Below are 12632 nucleotides of genomic sequence, written 5' to 3' on the forward strand. Positions count from 1 at the left end.
ATATAAAATTAATAGTAATCTCACCAGTTAACCGGTAATAACCGATTGATGAGCGGCGGTTGTCGGTTAGCAAAATTAACGAAATGAGCATCCCTAGTAGCTATTTAATTTACTTTTTCTATGTAAGAGAACTTGATTGAAAAAGAATTTTCAACATGCTTGAACCATCTACACAATGGAGTTTAGTTCTGTTTGGTTTTTCAACAGTATTTTGTTACAAAGAAAACAGAAGTCATATAGCTTTGGCTATTTATTTATTTTATATATGGCTATTTATATTGTTAATAATTTGCATAGTTAATATTGTTCTTTGATGTTTAGTTTATAAAGATTTTTCAAATGTTATTTAATAAAAAATTTGTTTTAAAAATCTTTTTTTTCCCACCCCACACGAAAAAAATAATAATAAAAAATCGTGATACGAACCGAATCGTGGGTTTGGTGTATCGTTACAGCCCTAATATATATATATATATATATATATATATATATATATATATATATATATATATATATATATATATATATATATATATATATATATATAGTTGAAGTCAGAATAATTAGCCCCCCCTTAAACCTTTTGTTCTTTTTTAAATATTTCCCTAATGATTATTAACAGAGCAAGTAAATTTTCACAGTATGTCTGATAATATTTTATATTTTTTCTTCTGGACAAAGTCTTATTTGTTTTATTTTGGCTAGAATAAAAGCAGTTTTTAATTTTTTAAACACCATTTTAAGGACAAAATTATTAGCCCCTTCAAGCTATATATATATATATATATATATATATATATATATATATATATATATATATATATATTTGATAGTCTACAGAACAGACCATCGTTATACAATAACTTATAATAGAAAGACTTTCTCCGGACTAAACGTTCTGACTTCAATTGTATATATAATACATAGAATCTGTAGGAAGGACACAGGACAATTGTCCAGTGATTAGTCTTGCGTTTTCTGTTTTATCCTTAAAATTAGCAGTTGTAGTTGGATTTCCTTTTACCTACGTAAACAGTTTATTGTCAGTGTGTGTTCAAATGTATATTGGTATAATAGGGACATTATTAGTAATGGAAAAAAGGTGATCCCCCCCCCACACATGTACCCAATTATTATCGTAAAAATGTGTTGTATCCAGTAGTCAGTGACAGTCTGTGTCTCACTGTTTGCAAATGAGTCACCTTTAGCTGTCTGCTTTGATTCCGGCTAATGCAAAGTAAGCTTGTGTTACAAACACACCCTGCCGTATACAATTACAGCTCTCCGTGGCCATAATGTTTCTGTCTACTGTAATAATATCACACGTGTGGCTACTGAAAATGACCACGAGACAAAGCCCTCAACGCACAACAGCAAATTAAGGCCAATTTCACCTGCCTGCAAAGTTTCCTCCAAGTCATTTTGACTGACCTTGAGATCAACTGTGAATTATTTCTGTATTTATCTTCATGAAAATTCCCCCATGAATGCGATTACATTCAAATGATAGATAGAGGCAATTTTCTATTAATTATGTTAGAGAGCAGGGAAAAATGCAGAGAGAGGGATGGCTGCTTTGAGAAGGTTTTTTTTTCCCCTTATAAAACAAGTGTAAACAGAGACTGAATGATGTCTTTGAGTCAAAAGGAAACTGTGCTGCTGGCTCTGGTCCCAGAATTACCCAGAAAGAAAAGAGGAAAATGAAGTCATATATTAATCTTTGGTAATTGCAGGATACAGTGAGGTATATAGGACAGCCTTTGGACATCATTTGAGCTGAACCCAATGGCATGTAAGTAAAGCACCAATTTTGGGTTTGGCAGAGCAGTGTGCTATTAGAAATCCTGGAGGAATGCAAAACCACACACTTTCTCTTTCTGTCTGTTTTAAAAGGAGAAGGAATTAGGATTACAACTCTGTGATTGGAAAGGTACAAGGTATTTGAAAAACTGTGAAGGCCTTTCAACATAAATATAGAGGCCAGATATTTCAAGCTGATCTGCAAGATATTTAGAGCATGTTTGGACAGTATATTTCCTCTCCTCCTGTGCTGGTGCTCCAGTGCTTTGACTGTTTGTTAAAAGACACACTGGGCTATATATTTCTGAGATGAATGCATGAATATACTGTATATAGGCTATATGGGATTCATTTATGTAATAGGTTCATATATTTATCTTAACATTATTGTATTTCTGGATTTTATAGCTATTTTTGGCAGAGCACAATTACATTGTTGGGACAGTGGTGTAAATTAACAAATTACAAATCCTCAAATTGCAGTAATTGAATAGTTTTTCTCAGGAATTGTACTTTATTATGTAGTTTTAAAAATGTGTACTTTTAACTTTCCCTTGAGTACATTTTGAGTCCTGTATCTGTACTTTTACTCCACTACTTTCCTTCAACCTGCAGTCACTACTTTATTTTTTCCTGTCTGTGGGGATTAGAAAAATCAGTCCTGTGATTCCTGTCCAGTCAAATCGCACATACTGTAGAAAGTAAAACACATCTTAATGAACCACCTCAACACATGGATGCATTATAATGGCAACAAACTGTTTGGAAGCATTAAACGTGTCCAAGATGTCCAAAATCTTTACATGCATTGACCTGGAGACTGTTTAGATGCATGTCACTGATGAGAAGATGACAGATGTTTACTGTATGATGACCGAAATGGCCTTAAATACTTAGCAGGCACAAAACGTAAACATGACGTCAGATTGACGTTGTACCCTAGCTTCTTAGGGACATTGCATTTTGTTTGGAAACGAAATGTCAGAACTCAACGTCAGGGCAACATCAATGTCTAATGACCAACCATATTCACCTTATTCTCAGCTGTCGAGCGGGCGCTGCGATTTGAATCTTTTTGTCTCGCGACTTCCGGTCTCATTCACTTCCATTCATTTTTTGATGTTAACAACTGCTCGTTACGCTGCTTGATGTTGCAATTTAATATTTTCTTATTATATTATGCTACTTGGTCTGTGTAGTCATGCAAACATTTGTTTGTTGAGCAAGTAGTTTGGCCATTTTCTGCCGTTTATTATTCCTAGTCATTTCTCCCATAGGCGACTGAATCGGAAGTTCTAAGACAATCGCGAAAACAGGCGCACTTCCGCATTTTAGAATAAGGTCAATATCAACGTCTAATGATGTAACAGCTTGACGTGGTGTGGACATTTCCACTATGACGTCTATCAGACGTTGGATTTTGGTTGCCATACCTGATGAATAAATGTCAGTATTTGACATCAATATGACTTTGGTTTGAGATGTTGCCTTGACGTTGGATTTTGGTAATTTTCTAACAACCAAATCAACCAATTATCAATGTAATTTGAAGACATTATTGGACATCCAAATAACATTGTCTTTAGACACTGGCTAGTCATTGAATTTTGGTCACTTGACATCACAACCTAAATCTAACCTGATATTACGTCTAATGACGTTGTGTGCCTTCTGGGCTGTGATGGCCAGTGTGGTGGCCACACATTGAGAGTGAGGCATGCACGCACACATACATACACAAACATGTGTATACACACACACACACACACACACACACACACGTTATACAAGTTCATTTAAGATTATTTATTGTTCACAATTTCAGTTATTGTGTTTATATATTTTCGTTTCATTTATATCTGATTTAAATAAGACGCATACACTTTTTCAGTTACTCATTACCTTTCTTTATTATTCACAGTACATTTATTACTATTTTGGGTGCACACAAAATCGGTTATCTGTACTGTATGTTTTGTTAATTTAGTTTTCTTTTGAGTTTAAGTTACCGTGCTGCAGTGCCGACGAGGAACAGAGTTTCCGGGTGTGGTCCGCCCAAGTAAAGGTCCGACGTGCCGCGAGATGCCGTCTTTTGGTTCCGCCTGCCGATACCATTGGCTTAATGGCTTGGAGGGAGAGCTCATGTTTAGTTTAGGTTCAATAATGATTTGCAATGTTTGTTTCTTCAGATTTATATTCAGTTTTGCCTTATTTACAATTTATTTAACTTTTATATTTAGATTTGTATTTAGATGTTTGGCTTAGTTTATTGTATTTGTAAATTGTATGTTTTTGTCTCCCCCTTCTTGTTTAATGTGGACTAGTCCCTGTGCTATAAATGTGGTCTGTCTTGTCATTTCATGGAGTTCTGTTTTTGGTTTAGACATGATTTGTTTGGTTTGAACTCAGTTTGTTTTCCTTGTTTAGTTTTTTGTTCTTTCAATTGATTTAATTATTTAATTAATTTATTTTTGAACTTTTTGTGAACCTTTTTGACTTTATTAAAAATAATTATTTTTGAAAATCTTCTTTTTTGTATGCCCCTTACTGTACGTGCTGGCTCGGTCCCTCACAAGTGGTGTCAGAAGTGGGATTGCCAGTAGGGGGCATAGTTTTTTTTATTTTTGCTGTGGTGAACTTTCTGGGCCATGAACCGAGGAGGACGAAGAGGAGTCCTAAAGGCTGTTTCAGTGGAGCAACTGGATGAAGTTGCACAAGAGCTGGGGGATAAAGAATTACAGGAGGTGAGAGAATTTGATGTGGAGACTGAATGCACTGAACCAACAATAGCTGACTTGACAGGCTTGTTGAGAGCTCACATGGTAAAAATGGAGGCTCAGGAAGCACAAAGGATGGCAGAGCTGGCCCAGCAGGAACGCCGATTCAAAGCTCTCCATCATCAGTTTGGCCTGTTGCAGCTGGAGGTGCAGGCTCGCACCACTCCTGTTCCAAATACTTTGGTAACATCTCAAGATGATTTGGATCACCCAGATGAGGGTGCTGGTCCAAGTAGGCCATTATCTCAGTCAAGTACCTGTCTGAGAGAGGGAGCTGAAGCCCGTGATACAGGTCAGTGCCAACTTAAAGAGCCTAAATTGGAAAAGTTGTCTGATGGTGATGATGTTGAACATTTCCTAATTACTTTTGAGAGAATGGCAGCAGTTTGCCGATGGCCAAAAGAGGAGTGGGTATTTCATCTGATTCCCCTTCTGACGGGTAAGGCCCGGGCTGCTTATGTTCACATGGATGTTGATGAATCTTTGAATTATGATGAACTTAAATCTGCAGTATTAAGGAAATATGACATCAGTCGAGAAACCTACAGGCAGAGGTTTCGGTCTCTTGAAGTAGAACACCTTGAAAGCCCTAAAGAACTATATGTGAGGTTAAAAGAACTGTATGGGAAATGGATGCAGCCAAAAAGTAAGTCTATTGAAGAAATTGGTGAAGTGATCATTCTTGAACAATACTTGAGAATGTTGTCTCCAGAGCTACAGGTGTGGGTACGAGAACATGATCCACAGTCTGCTTCACAAGCGGCAACACTGGCAGATGTGTTTGTGGCAGCACGTCAGAGAAATCAGTCCTGGTGGTGGAAATCCAGCCGAGATGACCGGAGAGCAAATCCTCCCCAGCCATCTATGAGAAACTTCCCTGGTGCTGGTAAGCCTCCTGGAGGAGGGCCTGCATTTGTCAATGCTCCTAAGAATTATAGGAAAATGCCAATATGTTACCTATGTAATCAAGAAGGTCATACCAAGCCCATGTGCCCTAGAAATGTAATCAAGAATACTCACCTGTGTTATGTGCCCAGGCATCTTGTAAAGCCAGCCCCTCAAGCTGAACGCTCACCAGCAAGCACCACTGTTGAGATTAATGGCAGAGAAATGATTGCTTTGGTTGATACCGGGAGTGATCAGACTTTGGTACACATGAAGTGCATTTCTCCAGCCCTCCTTCGCTACACCAACCTGAAGGCTGTGCGCTGTGTGCATGGTGACGAAAAGCTGCTACCCACCGCAGAGGTCTATCTGAAGGTGAGAGGTCAGACTTACTTCTTGGAGGTCAGTGTAGCTGACAACCTACCTTTCCCTGTAGTCTTGGGGCATGACCTGCCAGTACTGTGGGACTTATTGCAGCCACCATCCACCTGTAACATGGTTGTTACTCAAGCCCAGAGCCATAAGAGAGACGAAAGTAAAGAGTTGCTGGCTACTCTACCATTCTTTGATGCAGAAATCGATGGCTCAACTAAACCTAGGAAATCCAGACGACAGAAACGGTTTGAGAAAATCCAATATAATGCTTCCGTAATGCCTGTTGATAAGTTTGCTGAATTCTCACCCAAGTTTAAGCTGCCGGTCAACATTGTGCAGATGCAACAAGAGGATGCCAGTCTTGTCCCTTATCTGGAGAGAGCAAAGCAGGAGGATGGAAAAACTGTTGATGGAGAGACAAAGGAAAGATTTTGTATGTACCAGGGTCTACTATATCGTCAGATGGGACAAGTGACACAACTGGTGGTACCACAGTGTGTCCGAGAAGTTATCCTTACTCTGGGTCACTCGATTCCTTGGGCTGGCCACCTGGGGAAACGTAAAACCATCGCCCGGATCAGAAAATACTTCTATTGGCCTGGTCTGAACTCAGAAGTAGCTCAGTACTGTAAAACCTGCCCTGAATGTCAAAAAGTGTCCTCTGACTGCCCAAGGCGGGTCCCTCTCCAACCACTGCCACTCATAGGCACTCCATTCGAACGACTGGGAATGGACATAGTTGGACCAGTGGAGAAAAGTCGTTCGGGTAACCGATTTATGCTTGTAGTGACTGACTATGCCACTAGGTATCCTGAAGTGTTTCCCTTAAGGTCAGTTAAGGCCAAGTACGTGGCTACCTGTCTAGTGCAACTGTTCTCCAGAGTTGGCTTTCCAAGTGAAATTCTAACCGATCAAGGGACTAATTTTATGTCGAATCTTCTGAAGCAGGTCTATAGGATGCTGGGCATCAAGAGTTTGAGAACCACTCCTTATCATCCCCAGACAGATGGGTTAACCGAAAGATTTAACCAGACGTTAAAGCAGATGCTACGCAAGTTTGTTGGTGAGTCTGGCACTGATTGGGATCAATGGCTCCCATATCTTCTGTTTGCCTACAGGGAAGTGCCACAAGCCTCCACTGGATTTTCCCCGTTTGAGTTGCTTTATGGTCATGAAGTCAAAGGTCCCTTAGCATTACTCCGAGAAGTTTGGGAGGGAAACCCACAAAGAAATGATGAAACTAATGTGGCATCCTATGTGATTCAGATGAGGGAACGTTTGCAAAAGATGTCTGCACTAGCTCAGTCTCATTTGGCAGAAGCTCAAACACGACAGAAAACCTGGTACGATCAATCCGCTCGGGAGCGGCAGTTTGAGCCCGGTCAGAAGGTACTTGTGATGTTGCCCAGTCATGAAAGTAAGCTGCTTGCAAAATGGCAGGGGCCGTATGAAATTAAAAGGAAACTAGGTCCTACCACCTATGAAGTTGCTCTATCTGACCATGCTCATTCTACACGTACTCTGCATATAAATTTGCTTAAAGAATGGTTTCCTCGTCCTCCTGAATCTAGCCACAGCTTGATGATCCGGCAAGTCAAAGAAGAGGATGATTCTGAAGTATTTCTGCCTCAGTCAGCTCTAGGAGATGTGGATCTGAGTCACCTGTCCCCACAGCAACAGCATGAGGTGAGAGAAATTTGTTTACCAGAAGTCTTCTCAGAATACCCTGGCTTTACCACCTTGATTGAACATAATATTGAGTTGAAACCCGATGCTGTAGTTCGAAGAATGAGTTACAGGGTCCCTGAACGTCTCCAAGAAGCGCTGAAAGAGGAGGTGGATCTGATGCTGAGGCTGGGAATTATAGAACCCTCTAAAAGCGAATGGTGCCACCCTGTGGTCCTTGTTCCGAAAAAGGATGGGTCAATAAGGTTTTGTATAGACTTTCGTTACCTCAACTCCGTGACCAAGTTTGATGCTTACCCTACTCCACGAATCAGTGATCTCACTGATCGACTGGGCACCTCAAAGTTTCTAACCACCATTGATCTTTCAAAAGGTTATTGGCAGATTCCGTTGACTTCACAGTCCAGAGAACTCACTGCGTTTAAAACACCCTGGGGCCTATTCCATTTTAAGGTTCTAGCCTTTGGACTGCATGGGGCACCGGCCAGCTTCCAAAGACTAATGGACCAGGTACTGCGAGGACTACCATTTACAGCTGCTTATCTGGATGATATTGTGGTGTACAGTGACACATGGCAGCAACATCTGCAGCATCTCCAGGAAGTTCTGCAACGCCTTCAGGCAGCCGGCCTGACAGTTAACCCCCAAAAGTGTACCATTGCAAAGGCAGAGACAGAGTACTTGGGGTTTGTTATTGGTAAAGGGGTGCTCCGACCCCAGGTGGAGAAGGTACGGGCCATTGAAAAGTGTCCACAGCCACAAACCCGTAAGGAGTTAAGGTCCTTTTTGGGTATGGCTGGGTTTTATCACAGATTTATTCCCAACTTTTCTGGGCGGGCTGCAGTATTGACTGACATGGTTGGTTCAAGGAGTCCCAATCAGCTGAAGTGGACCCAAGAAACTGTTGCAGCTTTCCAAGATCTCAGAAAGGCCTTGAGTAAAGATTCTGTCTTGCATAACCCTGATTTCCACCAACCCTTTGTTTTGCAAACTGATGCTTCAGATCGAGGCCTGGGAGCTGTATTGCTGCAGGGCAGCCCTGACACTCGACGCCCAGTGGCCTTCCTGAGTCGAAAGCTCTTCCCCAGGGAAGTTCGCTATTCTATTGTGGAAAAGGAATGCTTGGCTGTGAAGTGGGCATTGGACTCTTTAAAGTATTATCTGCTAGGCCGGGAGTTTATACTGGAGACTGATCATAAAGCTCTACAATGGCTTCAAGAAATGAAAGATACCAACAGTCGTATTACCCGCTGGTACCTGGCCATGCAGCCCTTCCGGTTTATTATCAGACATGTCCCTGGCAAAGAAAACCTTACGGCTGACTACTTGTCCCGATGTGCCAGTGACATTCCCGAAGGGAGGGAGTATGTGATGGCCAGTGTGGTGGCCACACATTGAGAGTGAGGCATGCACGCACACATACATACACAAACATGTGTATACACACACACACACACACACACACACACACACGTTATACAAGTTCATTTAAGATTATTTATTGTTCACAATTTCAGTTATTGTGTTTATATATTTTCGTTTCATTTATATCTGATTTAAATAAGACGCATACACTTTTTCAGTTACTCATTACCTTTCTTTATTATTCACAGTACATTTATTACTATTTTGGGTGCACACAAAATCGGTTATCTGTACTGTATGTTTTGTTAATTTAGTTTTCTTTTGAGTTTAAGTTACCGTGCTGCAGTGCCGACGAGGAACAGAGTTTCCGGGTGTGGTCCGCCCAAGTAAAGGTCCGACGTGCCGCGAGATGCCGTCTTTTGGTTCCGCCTGCCGATACCATTGGCTTAATGGCTTGGAGGGAGAGCTCATGTTTAGTTTAGGTTCAATAATGATTTGCAATGTTTGTTTCTTCAGATTTATATTCAGTTTTGCCTTATTTACAATTTATTTAACTTTTATATTTAGATTTGTATTTAGATGTTTGGCTTAGTTTATTGTATTTGTAAATTGTATGTTTTTGTCTCCCCCTTCTTGTTTAATGTGGACTAGTCCCTGTGCTATAAATGTGGTCTGTCTTGTCATTTCATGGAGTTCTGTTTTTGGTTTAGACATGATTTGTTTGGTTTGAACTCAGTTTGTTTTCCTTGTTTAGTTTTTTGTTCTTTCAATTGATTTAATTATTTAATTAATTTATTTTTGAACTTTTTGTGAACCTTTTTGACTTTATTAAAAATAATTATTTTTGAAAATCTTCTTTTTTGTATGCCCCTTACTGTACGTGCTGGCTCGGTCCCTCACATGGGCAATAACTAAATGCACTACAGAATATTACATTTACACACATCCACAAATTACATGTAAATGCATCAGCTTTTCACAGTGTGATACTCACTACTCACTACTCTTAAGTACTTTTAAAAGAGCTACTTTTACTTACACTTTGAGTAATATTTACAACAGATATTTTTACTCTACTTGCACTACATTTTAGGCAAGTAATGGTACTTTTACTTGAGTATGATTTTTCAGTACTCTTTCCACCACATAGAAACATAAGAATACAAATATATTCTAAATGATATTGCCTTAAGCTGCAAGGCAAAATGAGTTTAAAATAAAGGCATAACATAATTTAAGTAAAAGTTCACTGTACAAAACTCCTGCTTGCCTTAAATTTTTAAGCTTAATCAGATTAACCGTATGAGTCCATTGAAGTTATATCATGCTAAACTGACCTAAAACAGCTTGCTTAACATTAAAATAAGTTAGAGCATGGTTAACTTAATGAGTTACAATAACCTAAAACATATGTTATCATGACTAATTGTTCATAGAATTTTTTACAGTGTAGTAAATGCTAGTAATTTGATGGTTTATCACTTTTGACTGAAAAATGCCGATGTTAGCCTGATAGCACTAGCTATGTTTTCATCCAAGGATGCAAATTAGACTTATACACAAAACTGGAATATTGCATAAAAATATTAATATTAATCCAATGTGTCAAAGAGAAGACAATCGTCACTTCCTGAAATTCTGGCACCAAATATTCAATTCAATTCAATTAACCTTTATTTTTATAGAGCTTTTAAAATGTAGATTGTGTCAAAGCAGCTTCACATTGAAGATTGTAGTAAATTGTATTCAGTGTCGGTCCAGTTTTCAGAGTTTAAAACTCTGAAGAGCAAATCCATCAATGAGCAGCTCCACAGGTCCCGAACCATGCAAGCCAGTGGCTACAGTGACAGAGAAAAAACTTCATCAATTGGTGAAAGTGAAGAATTAAAAAACCTTGAGAGAAACCAGGCTCAGTTTGGCACGACCATTTCTCATATGGCCAAACATCTTGTGCAGAGCTGCAGTCTAGGCGCTGTTGACTGGAAAAGCTGGATGTCAGCGAGACTCATCTGTACCTGGAGCGTCACAGGAATCAGTCTCATGCTCTCCACTCATGACCACCACAGCAGCTGCTCAGGATACAGCCTTGTCCAGGATTATGGGAACCTTGGGATCATCTCGTCGCGAATAACAAAAAGAAAAATGGAATTTGCTATTGTAGGAGAAGCCACGTTGTACCTTTTTTATTTTGTAATAAATGATTTGTGCTTTAGAAGATGAAACACAATGAATTCAGTCATAACCAGTGTTTGGAGCCACAAGACTGAGTCAAATTAATGTTTGGTAATACTACCAGATAATTTTGATGACAGATTTTGGCTAAGGGGTTTTAAAAAGACCAAAAACATTTCAGATGTTGTGCAGTGTGGTCAGTGCGCAGATTTGTTTATTATTCCTGTTCCATTGCGCCTATTTTTTGTTATTACATGATCTGTTAAAGTAAAATAGCAAGACTTTGTTAGATGCAAATCTTGGAATTATTCAGTAAATGTGCGTGATGTTTTTTATGCACGTTTTCAAAATGTATTCATATTCTTGGCATTACCATTAAGCATTGTTTCTGCAAAATTCCTAAAGCACATGAAAATAAGAAGTTAAATTGAGGTGCAAGTGAAAGACGAAGGAATCAGAGATTTTTATGTCGAGTTGATCAACTGGCAAATCTCCTAATCGATCAACTTAACATAAACTCGTAGTGATCAACTGAGGGGGAACTATGTTTTCTAATATGTGAGAGTTTTTGCAGAATTGTCATAAGGCATATTTTCTGTTCACATTTTTAATTTACAAAATTTGAACTATTATTGAAAATGAGTCAAAGTTTTGCAAAGAGACAGGTTTTGATGCAGTTTTTTCAGCTTTACAGATGCAGTAAATGAAAGCTCTTTCATCTGTCAACTTGATCTTAAGTGCAAATTATACTAATAATGAAGAGAAGGTTATCCATTTATAGCATACAGTAATTGTCATCAATCTTGCCTGCATGCTCATGATATCTGTAAAGACCAGACACATTACCATTAGCATTTTTTAAAAACAATTTCATTGTAGCTTTAGATCTTTTTGAATAACTTACGACATAATGCCAAAGACATCTAATGAGTTTTGTAACAAAATGTAAAATTAGTATTGTATAAAAGTGACCAACATTTAAAATGTCCGACATGGTCCATGGCCATGTCTAATCTGGGATGTGTTTCCCAAACAACGTTGTAACTCGTAGATGAACTATCATAGTATGATGCATCATTTGGGAAAAGAATGAAAAAGTGACGAGTGTTTCCCAAAACCATAGTTGCTCTTTTGCTGATCCATCGTTTGAACCATGTCAGTTATAGAGTAAAATGCCCATAATGATGCTCTAAATGGGTTGGAGTGACAACTTCTGTAGAGAAGAACTCCATAATTTATTTGTGCAAATTATATTATTTTATACGCACATGCATTAAAAAAATACAACATTAGTTTTGATGAAAACATGCACTCGCTTTCCATATTAATTGAAATATATGTAAATGGCACATATAATGGCCTGTGTTTCTTTTACAAAAATTTTCGAGAACATTACATATTCTATTCTAAAACATAAAATCACTTACAAAAGCTAACACGTATTCTAATCTCATATATAAATCATATAAATAAATAAATAAATAATGAGGCTATTTATTAAAAACTTTCATTTAAAATTTATTATTTATTAGGAAATGAAATAATCTTTAATAATATTATAACAATATTAAT

The 12632-nt window shown here is 38.4% G+C and overlaps 1 protein-coding gene and 1 long non-coding RNA gene across 8 annotated transcripts in view; one reads left to right on the forward strand and one right to left on the reverse strand.

Annotated features, from left to right (window-relative positions):
- tox (thymocyte selection-associated high mobility group box) overlaps positions 1-12632 on the forward strand; it is a 606421-nt gene that overhangs the window by 46737 nt on the left and 547052 nt on the right. The window lies entirely within an intron of this gene.
- On the reverse strand, positions 1225-11014 carry LOC147846334 (uncharacterized). Its single transcript, XR_015478459.1, has 3 exons — positions 9789-11014; positions 3154-3471; positions 1225-2833 (listed from the first exon to the last, which is right to left on the reverse strand). It is a non-coding gene; the product is annotated as an uncharacterized LOC147846334 (long non-coding RNA).

This window comes from Danio rerio, chromosome 2, assembly GCF_052040795.2.
Source record: "Danio rerio strain M-AB ecotype USA chromosome 2, GRCz13ab, whole genome shotgun sequence".
Classification (NCBI taxonomy): Eukaryota; Metazoa; Chordata; class Actinopteri; order Cypriniformes; family Danionidae; genus Danio; species Danio rerio.